Below are 21,114 nucleotides of genomic sequence, written 5' to 3'. Positions count from 1 at the left end.
ATTAGCATTTGTGCTTTTAACTGATTATAGTATATAGCTGCGCTTTTATGCGACCTAAATATGTATTCTTTTCCAATGATTTTCAGATTTCAGTGTGAAATTTTACTTCTGTTTTCCTCACCTTAAAGAGGAAAAAAAAAAAAAGTTTGATAATCTCTCTTTTCCTTGAGGATATTTTGTAGCACACATTATTGAAATTTTTAAACATTCTTCCTCTTGAAAAAGACTCCACATCTGTTTTTTGTTGTTTTCTCAGTATGTTTGCCTAGCTAATTTTCTCTTTAAGAGTTGCAATTTATTCTCAGACACAGCTTATGCCTTCACAAATGTTTGGCACTAACATTATTGCTATTGTAAGTATGATTATTTAAAGATAATATAAACAGAGGATTGATACATAGAAGTAAAATATAATGCATGAAGATTTCAGATAACTACATCTTCAAGACTGCAAAGACATACGGGAAGTTCAAAGCTAAGTACAGGTTAAGATCAATTACCTGGATTGATTGATTAATTAATTACTCAAATTCTAGTTTGAGGGAAGAGGGTAGTCAGAATCCTATTGCATCTTGAGGGCTACAGCATAACCTGCCATGATGATCTTCTAAATATCTTGTTTTGCCATCTTCCAGCTCTTTTCCCCCAATATGACTACTAAACCCTATAACAGCTTGTTTACACTTATGTAAACTGGCACAAAATTCTTTTGATACTGCAGTGGATTATTTGCCATGCACACACAGAGATATATACGTAATTTGGATACGTAAGTTGGAGGCAAACCTGAACTCGCTCTACCCTGCTACAGCTGGAAATCTGGTGTCATTTCCTCAGACCTTGCTTGCTGCTGATTCTTGTGTTTCCTTTATTCTCCACAGTTCTGCTGGGTTCACCCAAGGGATGCATAGGATTTAAGTCAAAAGAGTTTTAATGTTATCCACTAACTGTAGTCAGGAGCAAAGCAGTATTAAATAATTCCAATTCATCCTCACATTGAACATTCCAGAATACCTTTAAAGCACCAGACATCTTCTAATTCAGGCTATCCTTCTGCTACTGTTATTTGTCATAAGCGGTAAGTGATCCACATATCTCTCTGAATCATAAACAAAGTCACCTGAAAACCATCATTTTCTGTGAAATCCCTGTGTCCCACAGCTTTAAAAAGCAAGACAAAAAATTTTTATATCTCATATTTTAAAGAATAAAAGACAAATTGGGGAGGAGTAAAGGGGAAACTTAGCCCATTCAGACAACGTTTTAAAGCTGTTTATCAGAAAGGCTCGCATATTCGAACATAATCACTAAATAATTAAATAGCCAAAAATCAAAGAAATTATAAGGAAACCAGAATGAACACAAGACAGCAGAAGAAATTAAAAATGTTTCGCTGTTTCGCTGCATAAATTATTAAAGAATTCCTCTTGGGCTCCAAAACAAAAAAAAAGTAATAAAATGGATAGCAACTTTGTAACACTTCATTTGTTCTTCTGTAAATGGAATAAGCACATAACTGAACAATTACTCTTCTGGACTCTACTCCCACACAGAACAGAAGATACCAGACAGACACACATTACCTCTTCTTTTGTAATAGTAATCACTTATTTACTGCCTCCATTAAAGTGTATTCTTACCTTTCATAGCAGCAGCAGTAATTACAAATGATTGTAAACCAGCATCTTTTTCACTAGCACAACATACAATGGTTTGCCTGCTTTCAGTCTGCAATCTGTTTTGCCTTAAGTTTCATAAATGAAGTACTGAGTTGCACACACTGCACACCTGATGCATTACAAGTCAGCAAAACAGACAATAAAAGTAAACAAATGCCACAACACCAAATCACTGAAATCTTGCTGACTCAGAAGCTGGCAACCTCACACTTCAGTTCATGGAAGCTAAATAAATTCAGGTAATGATTACTTTCAAGAAATGTCTTAACAAGCACTGAACTTTAAGAACCGGCAAAAAGACTTCAAACTATTAGGGGAGAATTCCTCTGCAAGGTGATATCGTACATTTGAGACAGGAATTATACTACTGTTCTTATAAAAATATGAATATGATTGAACATTCTTATTCACAGAATCACACTGTTGGATTTCAGTTAAGTAGAAAGTATTCTTTCATGAGTAATTTTTACACAGCAATTAAATAATAAGCTCCCTCCATAGGAGGGACTGTAACACCTATCTCAATTAAAAGACTGCTTTAAAAACTTTTCTTTACAGAAGCTCTAGTCCTTTTACATTGTTTCTTCCATGCAAACTTAAAAATCCTACAAATTAACTTTTTTAGTTATCAGTACAAATGTTTTTGGTTTTGTTTTGTTTTTTAAATCTATTTGAGATAGCTTTGTATGTCTACAAATATGCCTAGGACAGTTACAAGCATTGTTTTAAACATTAAAATATTCTCCCTACATAATATCCACATTATCCAGCAAACTGCAATATTATCTGCCAGGTCTATGTTGAGCTTCATATTACTAAAAGAAGATAATGGAAAAATATTTTATTACTTCTGAATTGGCACAGAACTGTTAAGTCACATTTTATTTTTTCATTGTTTTTCAACATTTTTATCCTATACAGTAAAATTGTATAGGTCAGTCTGTAACCACTGTAATACTTCTTCCTCCATAGAGAGAGGAAATCCTATACAAATTCCTACTAAAGCACTAAAGTACTAAAGACCTGGTTGCCCGGCTGCTTTGTGAGAAGACTGTATGAGAAATGTGCATATGAAAACTTTGTTTTTAATAAACAGACAGATATTTTAGGGATTATTGATTATTTTCCATAATGTTAAGAACTGATCCATAAAGTCTTTAAATAAAGAGATTTACAAAAGTTTTAGGGGACCTACACTTACCAACAGGCATAGGACTTAGGCTTACCCAATTAGCCATGCATGTAAAACTCACCTTTCATCAGTTTCAGAATGTGTGTTAAGAACTGCTTTGTTAATAGAAATAGCACTGTTTAACTTTGCTAAATGATTTTTAACTTATGAGGCACTCCTTTTATTTGTTCAGTACTGAAATTTGCATAACTTAATTCTTCTACATGCAGTACAAACCTAAAAAATATTGCTCCACTTACACTCTTTTCATATCACAAGAATACCAGATATATGTGAACTGTAAGTCACTGAGTTGACTTAGTCATTCTATTTTGGTATAACTTATGAAATTTTAAAAATGAAAATCTGCAATCAGGTTACTTAAACCTGATGAACTCTTTTTACAAAGATCATATTTTGGAAGACAAAGTTACACTTCCTGATGACACTGAGACATTTAGTGATATCTCCTCAGAATGTTCATTGAAGATCAGCTAAAGCTTCATAAGCCTCCATACTCAAAAATATAAAACATGCCTACAATGAACTTGTATGTAAGTTCCAGTGAATATTCACAGAAGTGAATATTCAGAAGTTTTTGCTGTACTCAACAAGCTTTTATGCTGAATTCACTCCTCTTAGTGATACTTGCAATATACTAAGTCAATCATTTGAGGCACACTGGGTGCTTTTTTGCCTAAGAAATAGGGTTGCTATCAGCTGCAAGAAAAAAGAACCACAAAGAATGGTTATCCATAATAGGTCATGTAAACCCACGTAAATCTATGGTTCAAAATATCAGATACTATTGCTCAGTATTATGACTTACCTACTTAGACAGTGAAGACAGAACACTGTGATCTGAGCTCAACTGAGCAACAAGAGCTACAAAGCCCAGGCACTATGCTGCTTTTCTAACCCACAGAGGACTATCTGACCTCTGATGTTCCGTGCTCCCTAAGTACACTTTGATTTTCTGCTTATTCTTTTACAAGCAGGTTTGAAGAATGAAAGAGATGAGAAACATTTAGTAACTACTAATTATGTTTTCATTATGAGCTTGTATTGTAAAAGCACAAACTGAGATAAGATTGACTACAGCACTGGCAGTACTACATACACAAGGGACAATCCTGCTTACTCATAATTAAATAGTGTAGAAAATAAGGCATATCTCATTTTACAGAAAATAAATGAATAATTTCCTAAAAACAGAATACAGACCTAGCATTGAATTTTAAGAAGTGGGTAGATCTATGCTGGCATTAATCACTGCATTTTAAATTCAACAGACACACTGAAACATTTGTTCTCAGATAATTTGCTCACTATCACACAGGAGTTGTGGGGAGAAGTCAGGAACTGAACTGAGATCTGTAATTGAATATATTTAAATACATGAATAGTGCTAATTTATGTATGTCAATAAAACAGTCTTACTGCACAACAGTTTTATTTTTCCCTGCCCTTCTAAGTTTGAGCCTGTAAATTTAAGTCCAAATGTCTACAAAAGTATTCAATATATTAGAATAAAGCTCTACATGGAATATGATTACATTTCTAATTATCCAAATCACAGAATTTTAATTAACATTCTGTCACGAACAACTAACTTTACATAATACTCCACTAATTAAAACAAGTAGTTCACAGTATTGCTGAAGAAATGCTACCACTTACAGATTTAACTACATGTGTCCAATAACCACACCATTCTGGAAACCTGTGGCTGCTAATCAATCAGTTAAGTTTGTGTGCTGTGGATTGCCCCAGGGCCCTGGTTTTCCAGTCATATTGCTGGAGACCTGGTTGGAAATTGTCACAGCTTCCACTGCTTTTCAGCAGCTCCATTCATCCTCCACAGAGCTGAACTAAGCCCAAGCCCTTTCCAAAATAATGCTGAGAAGATGTGCCCAAGGCCTGAGCCTACAACCAAAAGGCCAGAAAAGCTCCTAACACACCAACCTATTTGTCCCAGTAAAAACATCTTAAATAGAAGGAAGATGGAGAATCTGAGCAATGCATTGTATAGTTCAAAACCAGCTCATACCATCTAGTCAAGTCTTAATTGTTGTGTTGTCTTTTCTCTCAGGTATATATCTTAACCAGAGTAAAAAAAAAAAAAAAAAAATACATGAAAACTACTGCTACTTGGAATACAAAACTGCAAGATGCTGAATTGCCTACTTCCAGAAGCGAGTATTTCCTGCATTTAGCCTCTCTCAAGCCGCAGCCTTCTCAAATATGCAAAACAAATTACTATTCAAGAGATTGTTACAGAACTCTAATTTTTATGAGTACGCAAGGTTCCCAGGCATCAATTTCATAACTAGATTCAGTTTACGTTTCTTAAATTGGCACAGCTAAAATAAGAAAGTTATTTATTTTGGCATCCTAAAAGAAAGAAAAACAGAATGAGGATACCTTTGAAATCCACTGCAGAAGTATCCTTTTCTTAACAATAAATTATATAATTTTTCTTCCTATTTTCATTTTTCTTCAGGATAACAATACTGAACAGTTCCACTACATTTTCCTAACATTCTAGAAACCTTCTTATGACAATGTTCAGAATTCTGAGTAGATATATTTCTGTACAGATACCTTTAAATATATAGGTAAGCTTTTTTTTTTTTTCAGAATATTCTGACAAAAATAACTTCATTTAATTTTACATATTTCTCCACTATTCAGTCATGAAATTTATCTAGCTCTTTAAACAGCAAGATTCACCAATACTGTCAGCAGATCTCTTGCAGCACTATCAATTAATGAATTACTAAGTGAAATTTTGTACAGCAAATAGACAACATACATAAGCCATCTCTCTGGTTCACAGCTGACCAGTTTAAGTATCTCCGCTGTGAAATCTACATAATATTCAATTATTTTATGTCAAAATCTATACATATTGATGCTACTTCCTGATACTTTGAAAACTAACACAAAATATTTATTATACTCCTGCAAGGAAAGTTTAAGTGGATATCCAAAATCTTCTTTCTAATTGTAATTCCAGATGATATTCCAGTTATCAATGTTTATAATTGTGCATATACAACATTACCTTGAATAGTCAAAGCAGTTAATGCTAGTAACAGTCTCTAAGTGTTCCAAAAGCCAAAAAATACCTTACTGAAAATAGCAAGCTTTGCTTATTTGGCAGACTGGAGAGAGTTATGCATATTTTTTACATATATCAAAAGTTGCAAAAGCACATCTTGTCTTTTATAGGACAACACGATTGCTCCATTTGTGGTAAATCTGCCCTAGGACATAATATTTTACAATGAAAATTGTATTACAGTGGCCCACATTGTGCCGTCTGTTTTAAAATGAACTCTCCAGGGACTTCTATGGAGAACAGTCTTAAAAAAAATAAATGGAACAACATGTCCCAAAGTACTTTTTACCTAGCTTTAATACTCATGATTAAAAGGATCTGAAAAATTTGACGAGCTGTAGCCTTTCCACTAAGAAATCCCCTTATTCTTCATTTTTTCCCCAAGGAAGATAGTTTGCAGATGGCACCAAGCTGAGTGGTGCAGTTGATACAACAGAAGGAAGAGATGCCATCCAGAGGGACAGGCATGAAAAGTAGTTCTGTATTAACATAATGAGGTTCAGCACAACCAAGTGCAAGGTGTTGCATTTGGGTTGGGGCAATATGTTTACAGTAGGGAAAATTCACTGAGAGAAGCCCTGCAAAGAAGGAGTTGGCATGGTGGATGAAAAGCTGAACATGAGACACCAGTGCATGCTTGCACTCCAGAAGGCTAAAAGTATCCTGGGCTACAAAGATAATCAGCGGGCTCAGCACCTCTCCTGTGAGGAAAAGTCGAGGGACTTGGGATTATTTAGCTTGGAACAGAAAAGGCTCCAGGGAGACTTTACAAACAGGAGGGAGACTGACTTTTACATGGTCTGATAGTGATGTGACGAGGTAAATGGCTTTAAACTAAAAAACAGAATCAGGTTAGACGTTATTTACTCAGTGGTGAGGCACTGGCACAGGCTGCCCAGAGGAGTCGTGGATTTCCCATCACTGAAGGTATTCAAGGCCAGAATGGACAGGATTCAGGTTGCCATCTAGTTGGTGGCAACCCTGCCCATGGCAGAGGGATTAGAATTAGCCTTTAATGTCCCTTCCAAACTAAGCCATTCTATGACATGATGGGCTTGCATGGAATAACTCCACAAATACTGAGGCAGATGAGGATGACTGTGGCTCAGTGGCTGCGCAGAGTCCCAGCTGTCTGAGAAGGTGAGTCCTACTCCATTCCCCTCACTGTCAGTGACAGCCCCATGCCAAAGGTACTGTGGCAGCAGATGAGCAGATCAATGCTAGGCAACAAACAGGCATGGGAGAACAGACCTAGAAAGGCCAGATAGCCATAAGCAAAAAACATTGGGATCAGACAGTCTAATGGTATCCTTACATTCGACCAATGTTATTTCAGTTCTTTCACAGTATAGCACTAACTGTGCTGGTGTCAGAGTAAATCACAGAAGGGGGATGTGGAAAACAAACAAACAAAAAAAAAAAAAAAACAACACAAAAAGCACTTTAGTCAGTTTCAACACTGAACAAATCTCATCACACCAAATACCTTTGATGCACTTCATCTGCTCAACCGAGCATCACAAAAGAAAGAAAATATTTTCACATTTTGTATTTTTATGAAGTAGGCAAAATGCAACTATAAATTTTAATGCCACAAAAACACCATGACTTTCATGTTTCTTTACTTAAGATAATGAGATCTCCATAATATCACAGCAATCATAATGTTCTGATTTAAATCCAAAGCAAATATTTTCTATTAAGAGGCATACTATCTTTATTCACACTGCACCAAAGCTATTATTTTATGACACACACACACACACACACACACACACACAGAAACAACTAGAATACTCCTGGTGAAGTCATGAAACACCTTTCAAAAGAATAAATATCCGTCTGCATCAATATAGCTTCATATTATCTCAAGTCTAACTTACAATTAGCACAAAAGCCTCCCTTAGCTTCATTAAACAGCTATTGTTCAAGAATTCCTTTGTTTTCATAGCATAACGAATGGTCACAGTACATTCGTATTTTTTGTCAGTCTAGTTCAAAGGAATTACATCCTTTTACCCAGTCATCCAGACAGAAATATCACAGTCAGTTGACTGTCAATAAGAGTACTATCACAAAACCTCAATATTCATCTTACTACTTTCAAAACTTGTTTCAATTTTATAGTTAGATAGAGAATTTTAAAATACACACAGGGCATACTAAATCCAACCCCTGTCAGATGTGCTTCATACACACATTTAACAGTTTTTGCAATACACATTCCACTGTTTTGTATCAGTGAGGTAGGAAGCATCTTTTTCATATTTAGAAGTACTACAGTCACACAGACAAGATTGACAAGATTGATTCACACTGAAATACAAGATTGTGACATGCATGCAAGACATCATAAAATAAATCTAATTATCTGACATAAAATCACAGCGACTCCAACACCAACATGAAGGAATATCTCTTTCTCACTTGTCAAAGAGCGTTTCCCCCCTTCACATTGCTCAGACATCATGGCCTCAACTTTTCTTCATTCTCAGTGTGCTTCTTTCTTCTCAGCAACTTGTCCATCTCAGCAACTGTTTAACTACATGGTTTTCACTCACCACAACATTTTGTTTGTTCCTCCTGCTCCAGACTTTAGCAAGTGATTAGTCTACTTCAAAGAAGACTCCTTGTTTCTATTCTTTCCATAACCATGGCACACTGTCTTGCCCGCAGACTGAGAGCAGCCTTTGTTCCTGCCCTGTACGTGAGGAGGGACCCTCAGAGTGCCCACCTTGAATCTTCGTTCTCTACATCCCACTCTCACATTTTATATTTTGCCTCTGCAGCACAAGGGGACTGGCAGCAAATGCTCTGTGCAGGATGCTGTCCCACGATTTCATTCGGGTCAACAAGTTTTCAAAAAAGCTTAAGAGCATTTCCCCAGTGTCTGTCTCTCAGTCACAACCATAATCTTCTGTGCCCCTTCCAACAAGGAAAATAATTCTAACAATATCTTATACATGGAGGGGAAAGACAGAAGCTTTGCTCTGGCAATCAGCCTGTGCATATAAACCATCTTGAGCAGCAGCACTTTGGCTCGCTGAAGAAGCAATCGTCACAGACATTAACTGCCACAAAATAGTACATCTTATGCCTTCATCCAAAAAGCAAAGAATTGCTCAGTTCTGAGCATCTTTGCACTCACTTTCTGAATGTTGAAAAATTTTATCCCTAATACTTAGTTTACACAAGTATAGATTGACTTTTTGCATATCACTGACAACTATAATCATCCCAAGTAGAAATCTTAATATTTTGAAACAGAAACGCGCCCAAAACACATGCAAATCAACCATGACTGTGCATATGAAGGTGACTGGGAAGCCTTCATCGTCTCCTTGAAACCATTAGGTATTTGAGAAGAAATTTTATAATTCCTACCAATCTACTATGATTTCCTTCACTTTCTATATGCATCAGTTCCCTCACCACCTTCAGAAAAATGTAAGACTTTTAAAAATGTTAAACAGAAACAAAACAAAACAAAAAAAAAACAACCACCACAGAGAGTATTCCTAACCAATTACTTGTCCATGCTGCAGTCTCTTCCAGTGTGGCTGTTACTGGTTGTGCACTATCAGGGACTGAGATCAGACCCAGCAGCTACAACCTTCAGGCTCTTGATGCCTGGAGTACATTATCATCACCCAGTAGAAGAGAAGAAGCAGGAATAGCCCAAAGATGGCAGCAGCGATTAAAAAAAAAAAAAAAAGCAGCTGCAGCAGAGCCAAGAGGATGTAAGATAGGGCATAAGAAAGCCATGGCTGGAATTTTTCTCAGCTGTGCTTTTGGTGATCCATTTTAAGAAATGCAAAAGGAATTTCTTCCAGAATTTTATTTCAGTACCATATTTCACTGACTCTAAGATAACAGGGTAGAAAGAGATTTATATATTAAAATTTTCCAATACTTACTTCCTTGTGACTGAAAATACACTTCCATGTAGTATAAGAAATAGATAATCTTTAGGTGTTCTCTAGATTTTAATAGCATGTTTTCATATTTCTAAGAATCTTACTACTATGGCAGTAAGAAAACAGAAGCAAAAAAAAAAAGTGCTGTATAAAGCACAATTAATAAACAACATACAGCAGAGAAGAGGAACAATAGTAATCTGGAACAAAAAGCTGTATCTGGAGACTGATACAGTAATCCTTTAAAAATTAATGTACGTACATTATATATTCCTAGGAAGCAGTGGTATAAGCAGTGGTCCAACACAGCAAGCACATAAAAATAGATATTCATCTGTACTTAAACATTTTTGTACTAAAAAATTAAAAAATAATAAAAACCTTGCTCTATCTTCACTTCTGCACATCCACCTTCTTTCCAATGTGCGAGCCTCTTACAAGGAGAATTACCCAAAGATCTGAAGATAATAAACCTATTTAAATCTATTTAAATATCAGATTCACCCAGCTTTCCACTTAGGTTCTCCAAAATGAATGAAGTTACAATCGCAGCAGAGCAGTTCAAATACAGACCACTGCCAAATCCCACAATACTGACTGCAAATCACTTCACTGAAGCCTGTCTCAGGCACTCCATACCACAACCACTGCACAAGAAGGAAACTCCCACACATGCCAGCAGCAGCTCTAGACATAGAACAAAGGCCAACAATTCCAAAGAAACTAATTTATCTTGCTCTGAAACCTAAAGTAACTTCCTCAGAGTACCAGCAGTATAGAAGCTGCCTGCATGTGGCTATAATAGCAGATGCACAGACAGCATAACACAAAAATAGGTAAGGCAAAATTCAAGGAAAATAACCTTGATAAATACACCTAAGATACTGTTCACAAAGAGGAGACACCTGAATAGCTACCATTCATTTTATATTATATGCCATTATAACTTCAAAACTTTGAAATACAGGAAACATTGTTCAGTCTACCTAAACACATTCAGATACATGAACTGTGTAAGAGTAGTAACTAGAGTCAGATAGCAATAACCTCCTTCATTTACCATTCACTTTCTTTATCATGTTCACCTCTGCAGATTCAGAGAATAATAGGCTATCATCTGACAGCATTTGGTATTCATTATTTTCACAAGCCCAAGACACTACAGTGGTTAGTTATTATTTAATATATATCTTACTGCGTTAAAATTGCCCAGATTCCTTAGTAACGCAAAAGCTTGCATTGTATACCTGAGAGTGGTGTAAGTTAGTTTCATTAGTTCAGAATGCTGCTGAAATACTGGACAATGTCTTGCTTAGATTCATATAACATCACAGAAATGTAACTCCTACTAAAAGGTTTAAAGAAATTATGTAACAAGAATATATGTGACTTTACTTATCAGCTATATTATTTACCAACGTTATTTATAATGATGAGTAGTTCATACAGAATAATTTATAGGAAATGTATTTTTCTCAACCAAGTGTGACTGCCAGTTTCATACAAGTGTAATTCTTGGAAACAGACTCCCACTGAGAACAGCCACATTTCCAAATTAAAATCACCCCCCCACACACCTTCTCAAATATTTCAATCTAAAACAGTTTCTTAAGGTCTGCTGTGACTATAACATAAGGCGTATAAATATAAGTGAAATATTATATTTTATTCTAAACTAAAATTATCTCAATATCTTTGCCCACTTTGTTTTTGAAAAAAATTATTGTTTTTGAAGGTGTTTTGGTTTTTTGTTTGTTTGATTGGTTGGTTTTTTTAAGACTGCATTCTGTGGGTTGTGTTAAGGGTGTGCAAAGTGCATAGTCAGTGAGCCCCATCTGAATGAAACACCTATGGCATGGTTTCCTCAGGCTTTAAACGACTGGACAGTGGTCTGTTTCAATTTCATGTTCCCACTGCTTTATTAGTTAATTAAAAGAGGATAAATATGGTGATGTTGGGTTTGTTGGTCTTTTGTTTGAGGTTTTTTTTTTTTTTTAGCAATATTGTAAACTATAGTCAGTTATTTAGAAATTTACGAAGACACACACTTGGTGAGTAAAATATACTTACTAATTCCTCTTCAGTTGAGCCTATGAACTAGATAAAAATAAAACTTCTGTTAAGGTTTGGGCTTCATCCAAGAATTGATGCGATTCCAGGTAGGATGAGTTGCTTCAATTGTCTCTCTAAATAGCACCTTAAAAATTAATTTTACATTCATTATGGATTTGACTCACAAAAAAAAAAAAAAAAAAAAAAAAAAAAGGCATTTATTTCCAATGGATGAAGAAGTCATTCTTCTTGCTCTCATTATATCAATGAATATCACAGAGCGGCTGCATCAAAGTAAATGAAAATCTTTTACATCACTTCAAAACATACAACATGTACTATAATGTTTTTAAGGCTAAATACAGGAAAGGATACAGAGAGTTGAAACAGGATTTAAAGTATAAAAGAGGCACTAAATCCCCTAATATCCTGACTCTCCCTTCTGCTGCTTGCTGATGTTTGTTCCAGTGGAAAGTGGAAGCTGTCTCACACACTTCAGCATAGTGAAATTTAAAGTAATGTACGTGGGGGGAAAATAGAATCCTAGCTGTACACTTAAAGTGATGAGCAGTCAAGCTCATCAATGATGAGTTATAACTCAGAAATGAAATTTTGGAATTATAATCAGAAACCCCAGATCCATGCTCAGCAATGCTCAAAAATGTATGCAGAAAGGAACAGAGATTAAAACAATTTATTCCATTGTATAGATCCCCGGTACAATTACTTACATTTTCAACAACACAGTTTTGAATTGATTAGAGTAGAACTGAAGAAAGAGAAGGACAAAAAGAGAAAGCAACTTGCTGATATGGAATAAAAGAGTATAATAAATAACTTCCAGCTTAAAAAAGAAGCAACTGGCACAAGAGACTGGGAGAAAACTCTGGAAGTGCTTAGCCTATTTTTACATTATTTCTATGATAATCACTCTTAGAAGACAGCACAGTAGGACAGACAGACTGCCTGTCTGATCCAGTAATGCTATCATTATGCTACTAAGAAGATTGATGAAGAATGTCCCAATCACCTGGAAAACAGTGCCTTGTCTTGATATGAATAAACCACAATGAAATTTACATACAATGAGCAAAATATAATTCCCCAAAACTGGTAAACAGTAATGGAATTTCCTCTGGAAGGAAAAAAAAAAAAAAAAAGAAAAAAAAAAAAAGAAGAAGAAGAAAAATGCAGTAATGTTTACTACAATCTGTAATGCAGTTGTTTACTTGCCATACACATGACAGTAAAATTTGCAGCTCACCAACAGGTTTTACTAGCAATATAGGTATTCTTTCAAAAATAGCTGGATAGTAACTGATGGCTAACTTTTAAAATAAAGTTCTAATTGTCTACGTATTCATATGCTGAATCCCAGTGAAAGAGAATGGAACCTGTATTGTCAACTCTTCAGGAGAATCCATCTATTATATAGATGATTCTTCTCTACAAAAAGCTTAACAACCTGTTCAAAGTCTTTGCTGTCTTCTATTGACACAGTGGAATGTATTAAAAGGGCCTGAAGAGTATACTGACATAAGCTATCAGTCTTTCCTTTCCTATTAGGTTATCCTAAAAAGACATATTCAGTGAAAATCAGTGAAAAGTGTAGTAAATCCGCAGATACAATGACATCATTAAAGACAAGAGGTAAGCCTGAAGTATTACCTTTTCTTCTCCAGCATTCATAGGTTCAAAGTCCTCACAACATCTGTTAAGGCTTCAGATGTTTGATTTTGAACTTTGTGCATAGCATAAATAATTAAGTAGCGTTACTAGTCCTTGAAAATTCCTGAAATACCTGAACAGAAGTAGTAGTAGTTTCTAATGTTCAAGACATTTAGGTTCTATGAAGAAAACAGATGCACAGGTTCTATTTCAAGAGTTTCCATACCATAGTGTCAATGTATATCCCTTAAAGAGAACTGGGATTCCATCAGTTTGAACATCAATTTTAATTTTTTTATTTCACACATCTAATTCATTTTCATGTCACTGCTGAGCAGAGTTATCAGTGCACATGTTAATATTAAAATACAAGGTTCAGAAAGTACAGAATATCTTCATAATGAGATATGTATATAAGTTCTCCTGGAGAGGAACAGCAATTCATACCTCCATGGGTTAATAGTTCACTCATAGTTTAAAAGAGATGGCACTTGCTTTGCCAATGACATATTTGTATTTCCAAGGAATCAGAGCAGTAAACAAGACAAGGGGAGGAGAGTTGAAACTTCTCCTGAATAAATTAAAGATTAATAACCTCTAAGGGGAAGAGACGAAGCATTTGAATGTGAATGAAAGCTGCGGCTTTCAAGAACTACGAAAAAGAATTGGCTAACTTTGCCTGCTTGTGATGCTCTCCAGTGAAAGATTGCCAAGAACATAAATAATACAAGACAATTCAGCCCCTGACCTCACAACAAATCTAAGGAGTTACACCTTGTCAGGATACATAGAAGATTAGATCAGATTTTAGAACAAGTGAACAAAACAAAAATGTATATATATTCTGTAATTCCCATCTTTTTTGTGTCATTTTTATTTCATTTTACAGGAAGATGGTAATGAATTAAGGATGAAGTACAGAAGTTTTCAGGGTTTCTAGATAGAATCATTATTCTATTCCCTCTGTAGTTTCTAACCCTTTAGTTAGGGTCCTGGACTAATCATGCAGAATTTCCAGTCTTAGCAGACCATCATGTCAGGATATGGAAAGAGTTATACCTTCCTTTAGTTGGTGAGCATTTTGAAGGCTGGTAACACAGGACCTGAAATGAAACAGCTACACTGAATGACCGGAGTCAACAGGAAAGTACCTTGAACTGATCAACCAAACTGAATCCTGAAGAGTACTCTTCAGAAAATACATGATATTTATATGGCTTATATATTCTTATTAGTTTCTTCCACAGTTATCTACTTGTTGAACTGTGCTAAAATAGGACTGGACGTATTACTGTTATTGGTAGAGCACATCTTTGTGATTTACAGGTTCTTCCGTCATTGACAAGACAATCTAGCCTAGCCTTTAGCTCATCAGATCTCAAGAAGAATGCACAGAAATCCTTACTAAGGACTTATATCTCCCCTTGTTCATGAGACATGCAACTAAAAGTTACTCTGGATCACTCATCATGATTATTTTTCTCAATATCAACAAACAAGTAAAAGCCACTGTGACACTGAAATATAGGGTAGAAAAAACATCCTGATCTTTAGAACAAGTAATGTCACAAGTTGTTTTTGTAGTTTCTGGATGCCTAAATGATTTATAGACAATAGATAGAGCATTGAAGCTTTTCTGCGAGTCTTTATTTTGAATTCAGAAAGGCAAAAAAAAAAAAAAAAAAACTGAATATGGTATTTTCCTCTATAAGGAAAACAAAACAAACACTTGGTACTTTAAACTTTCAGAGGAAGTAAATGAATATTCTTTTCAAAGTATCTCCTGTCATTTGTCCACCAAAGCTGGGAGTTTTCCCCAGGATTCCTCCAGTCATTCTACTTCTATGATAAAATGGCTATGTCAGCAGCACTAAGCCTGACATGGAGCAATACAAAGTTTCCTCTTTCTGCTCTACAAAAGATTATAGTGTTTAGAGTTCTTTGACATAGCAGATGTAAGACTGTTTAAACAGAGATCTTCTCGCAAGAACTTTTAAAGTCAAAAAAGGTAAAATGACTCACTCTCCCTCCTGAGCTGAAGTCATTGGAGTCCTTCATCAAATTTACAACCGCAAAAAATGAAAGTGCTCTGAAGTACTTGTTTAATTACATATATTTAAAAAGATGTACTTTGTTATTTAACTTATAGGAGAGACGCTTAGATCATACAGAACAAACTCAACTAGCCGCTTTTTCTTTATGCAGCAAGATTTAGAAAAATAAATAACAAAGAAAATCAAGTTTCCATTATCTGTGTGTGTTCTTCAGTTCTCTGAATAACCCACTACTACACTGGAATACCTCATTATTTCCCATAAGACCACTCAAAGGTAAGAGAAGAATATTTCAAAGCAGAAGACTCTCAGTTCAACAATATACAAAACAAATTTTTGTGAGAACAGCATTACAGATCTGCTGGGATTCTTTTCTTCCCTCTGCAAAGACTAGGGAATGATCTTCTTATTACTACTGTTGAGCATTAGATTTCCCAACACTGAGAAATCCTGAAAATACCAAACACTGAAAGAAAAAACAAAACAAAACAAAACAAAAAGTATAATTTTATGCCAAGAAATAGAAATGTAGCTGAGAATCAAACCAAAAAACAAAAGAAAGATGCTTACATTAACTAGATTTCTGCTAGCACAATTGAAAGTTCTATTCTGAAAACAGAAGTGTCAAAGAAAATAAAGAGTACCTAGATGTCATTTTATTTATAATTTATTACGGTAAATAATAAACATTATCTAAAAATATAATCCTTATTGGTAACACTGAACTGACAAATGTGTTTCGAAGTTTGCATTCCTTCATTTTATATTCTTTTTTTTTTACTGGTTTAGGGCAGCACAATGGTGACCGAGTTGCGCATTTTCATTCCAAACTGGTATTAAGGGGTTGGGCAAGAAGTAATTGAACTGCCTCAAAATACTTACATTTTTTATGCTTTCAGACTTGTGGCAAACTAAACATGCCGATACCCCCTCAGGGCTGAACTGCTGCAACTATTCAGAGAAATCTATTTTCTTCAGAAACAAAAAGGAAAAATATGTTCTAGATTGCATAAAGCTGTTTTATTGCTGTTTTGGGACACTAAATCATCCCGATTTAAAAAATAAATGAAACACTTATCTACTTGCTAAATTAGCCTAAATACCCTACCTGCTTCAAATCATTTATATTTGTAGGAAGAGTATTAGTGTGATGAAAGCTAGTTCAGGTAGACAAACTTGTGACACCAATTTCAATGCCAAAGTCTCTAATTTTTCAGTCTCATAGACTGTACTCCAGGTGAGGCCTCACCAGAGCAGAGGGGCAGGATCACCTACTTTAACCTGCTGGTGACACTTTTTTTCATGCAGCCCAGGATATGGTCGGCTTTTTAGGCTATGAGGAAACACTGCTGGCTCATGTCCAGCCTGCCATCCAGCAATACCCCCAAGTCCTTTTCAGCAGGCCTGTGTTCTACCCTTTTGTCACCCAACTTGTTTTGACAGTGAGAGTTGCCATGAACCAGGTACAAGACCTCACGCTTGTCTTTATTGAAGCTTATGAGGTTCTCCTGAGTCCACTGTTGGAGCCTATAAAGGCCTGTTTGAATGGCATTCCATCCTTAAGGTGTGTCATCTGCACCACACCGCTTAGCGTCATCTACAAACTTGCTGAGAATGCACTCAATCCCACTGTTGGTGTCAAAGTATTAAAGAGCACTAGTCCCAGTACTGACCACTAAGGAACACCACTAGTCACTGATTTATATCCAGACACTGAATCATTGATCCCTACTCTCTGGGTATGATCTTTCAACTAGTTGCTCATCTACTGAATAGTCCACCCACCAAATTCATATCTTTCAAATTTGGAGAGAAAGATGTTTTAGGGAACAGTGTCAAAGGCCTTACTGAAGTCTAGATAGATGACTTCAATGGCTCCACTGATGCAGTTATCCATCATAGTAAAATAATACATTATTAAAAGATCATTACAAAAAAAAAAAAAAAAAAGTACACTTAAATAGATAAATAACTATCCTAAGTCTATTATTACTGTTATTAATTACTTTGTAAGTGTCACAGGAAGCAACGGACAAAGATGATTTGAAGAAATGTCTGAAGAAACTTACCACTGAATGTCAACAAGTATCTTACAAGGAATTATTCTCAGAAAGATTTTTTAAAATCTTTTATAACACCTACTCCCAAATAAATGGCTTTGAAATTTTGCCATTGCTACAGAGTAATAGTTCAAATAAATTCTGCATAAATATAAAATAAAAAGCGAATAATATCCAAACCAAGTTCTGGTACATTTTATTGGTTTATTTTTGTTTGCGAGTAGTGAGAAGCTCAATTGGAAATGCCTGAAACAGGCTGCAAAGTCTACTTGATAGTGAAAAAAGGTTGGGAGCTAGAATCTAAAACGAATGGATTTCAGGAAACCAATATCCTGCTCTTCAGCTGCACTGCACTCTGTTGATGTCTTCCAGATAGGAAGTTACATTGTAACTGTGAAATAAACATAGATTACTTTCTCAAACACCGTCATCTTTCCAGAGGTGAAGCCTAGTTGAAGTTCTTTCCTGAACTCCTGAACACTAGGCTACAAAGATATTTTCTTCCTGCTTTGGTCTCCGTTCCTGTTGTTGTCACTCCTTCACCATTACTACACAAATGGGAATGTTTTGTCACACTCCTTACATAAAACTGTAGATTCTTACCATGACAAAAGAAGATGCACTATGAATACAGATGCAATCACGTAGAGTTCTTGACAACAAAGTTAACGCTCCCCGAAGAAATATTTGAAATAATTGATGCTTTCTAGAATAACAGAATGGTTTGGGTTGGAAAGGATCCGAAGGAGCTAGTTCCAACCCCCTATGCCATCAGCTGGGCTGCCACCCAACAGATCTGGCTTTCCCCCAACAGATCTGCCTGCCCAAGGCCTCATCCTATTAAAAACTTCCAGGGACGGGGCATCCACAGCTTCTCTGAGCAACCTGTGCCAAGACCTCACCACCCACTGAGTAAGAAATTTCTTCCTTGTACCTAATCTAAATCTACACTGTTTTAGTTTAAGACCATTTCCCCTTGCCCTGGCACTAGACTCCTGAATAAAGTTTCTCCCTATCTTTCTGTGAGCCTCTTTGAAATAATTGTTAGAGCCGTGTACAAAGAATTTAAGTTATCAGTGAACTAACAAAGGTCACAACTATTTAAAGAAAATGAAATGACGTATCATAGAGTTAACATTTAATAAATTAATGATAAAACATAACTTCAGCCCTGTATGTTTCATTCTGTAAGTGACATTCACAAGAGCTCGGTACTGCCATACAAGCATAAAGCAAAAGGCAGCCCAGCCATCCAGCAGACTGACTTTGAAGTTCTCCAGCCTTGACCTATAACTACCTGTACTCACAGCTGTGCTGTTTTTACATCCTGCTTCATCAAAATGCTGCTCTTAGCAGATCTACAGCCCTCTTATCATTCTCTGCATTCCTCTGCTAGTGATCTCATCCCACTGGCACTAGGTACCTAGACTCATCCCATAAAGTGTCACCTGAATTACATCACACACCAGAACAAAAACAATATGGTAAGCTCACAGATAAGAAAAAGTGACGTCTAGTGCTCTTGAGAACATATTAGCTTTGTTACTTTCAAACTGCACACAAAAACAGAGCATCTGTTCACTAAGGTATTTCTACTTTACAGTATTATTTTAGTGTTTTATTCAGAGATGTCTACAGGTGTTTAAAGAAAGTTTATTTCAGTTTGTCAGCAACAGTTAATACACGTTTCTTCTTCCTAAACAAACAAAAGACAGCATAGTTTTTCTGAGCCTGAATAAAAGCATCAACTGTAGTTGTCTGTAGGACTCTAAAACAGAAAAACAGATTTGGGCCACAAATATTTCAAACTGCACACCCATTTTAAACAACTGAATAATTCGTTCGGGAATTTCTAACCATAGTATACAATAAAGTCTTTCCACCTCAAAAAAAGAACAACAGATAACATAAATCCTAAGAGAAAAGCTTTGCTTTTTGGTGGCCCATGTTTCTTGATGCTTTAGTTCAGTATGAGATAAGCATTTCCTGCACCAGGAAATGCTGGATATTACTTTGGGGAGAAACAACGTATTTCCTGTCATTTTATCCATAAAGCATAGCACAAGCTCAGTCATTTGGGAATGTCTATCAGGTTCTTGCTATGCACTTCTTCTGATGTATGATGATGTTTCAATAAATGCAGGAGCATTATACTACTCAAGAACAAAGAAAAAAAATATATAACTTTCCCACACCAGGTCATTTCATGAGAACAAGATAGGAAAAAAATACATATTCAGTGCATTTTTAGAACGTCTTTGATGCCTATTTCTCCTGGAAGAATTACTGCTTTTTCTCATCCTGTTGCATCCTCATTCTTATTTTCCAATACGGATTTTATTAGCCTATTAGATCTACTTCGAAAAGTTACATCAACCAGACAGAATTGCTCCTGAAAATTAATCAAGTTCTTTCTACTTGACTGCTTTTCTACACATTTGGTGAGAAATAACTGAAGACTACAATCTGCTTGTTAACCTAGGGAAAAAATCTTATAATACAGTAATCATGTGCGAAAATCTTTCATCCATTTCAAAAATAGCACACTCACAATGAAAAACGCGATTGCAGACACTCTCGACAGATGAAACTCTTTTCAGCAAGATAAATCACAACACTGGACCACGTAACACAAAAACACGACTTGACTTACAAAAGTTTGCCGATTTGCACGGTAATTCTAATTTCAATTCTTCTTTGAAAAGGCCCTCAGAGGCTGCATGTGGAATCAAATGTTCGAAGTTTCTGCAGATGAGTTTTTACAGCACAAGTTTGCAGTTGCGCCTTTTGTTTCACGCCCTGGCGTACAGCACCGCACGCCGGAGCGGCTGGCTGCCTAACCTCAGCTCTCAGTGCGAGCCGGGCAGCATCACATGCCGACTGTGCTCGAGTTAAACGGCGCAGGTCAACAAGGCAAACTGGCATTAACTAGGTGCCAAAGCCGCGAACCGTGACAAATTCAGTATAGCCCTCCTAGCTACAAGTTTGCGCCCAGCACCTCCACGACGCGCAGCCCCAAAGAGACTCAACCTCCCCCCCACAGCCCCCAGCTCCCCAGCCCTTCGATCGCAAGCAGTTCGGCCGCCCAGCGCCTCGCGAACTTACTGCAGTGCGATGCGGGAGAAGGAAGCGCACGTCCCTGGGCTGCGAGAGAGCCCGGCGCGCAGGGCAGTCGCAGGAACCGGCCATCCAGGCAGCCGACCGCCCTCCCAACCGCGCCACCGCCGCCGCCCCCCGCCGGCTGCCGCAGCCCAGCGCGCCCAGCCCTGCAGGGCCGCCGCCACCCTACGTTCCGCTCCCCAGCGCCGGCCGCGGAGTACCGCGGATCCCGACAGCCGCCTTCCTGCCGAGCCAGGCAGCTGCGGCTGGGCCGCGCGGTTTTAAGCAGC

The 21,114-nt window shown here is 36.6% G+C and overlaps 1 protein-coding gene across 1 annotated transcript in view; it reads right to left on the bottom strand.

Annotated features, from left to right (window-relative positions):
• DGKB (diacylglycerol kinase beta) overlaps positions 1 to 20,912 on the bottom strand; it is a 324,210-nt gene extending 303,298 nt beyond the window's left edge. Inside the window, exon 1 of the mRNA XM_042889110.1 lies at positions 20,831 to 20,912. The gene's annotated coding sequence lies outside the window, so the exon portion shown is untranslated. The remainder of the gene's footprint in view (positions 1 to 20,830) is intronic.
• Between the last annotated feature and the right edge of the window lie 202 nt (positions 20,913 to 21,114).

This window comes from Lagopus leucura, unplaced genomic scaffold, assembly GCF_019238085.1.
Source record: "Lagopus leucura isolate 7727_CA_CO unplaced genomic scaffold, USGS_WTPT01 Super-Scaffold_100157, whole genome shotgun sequence".
NCBI lineage: Eukaryota > Metazoa > Chordata > Aves > Galliformes > Phasianidae > Lagopus > Lagopus leucura.
Note: the sequence above shows the minus strand (reverse complement) of the source record. Positions and strands in the feature narration are given on the sequence as shown.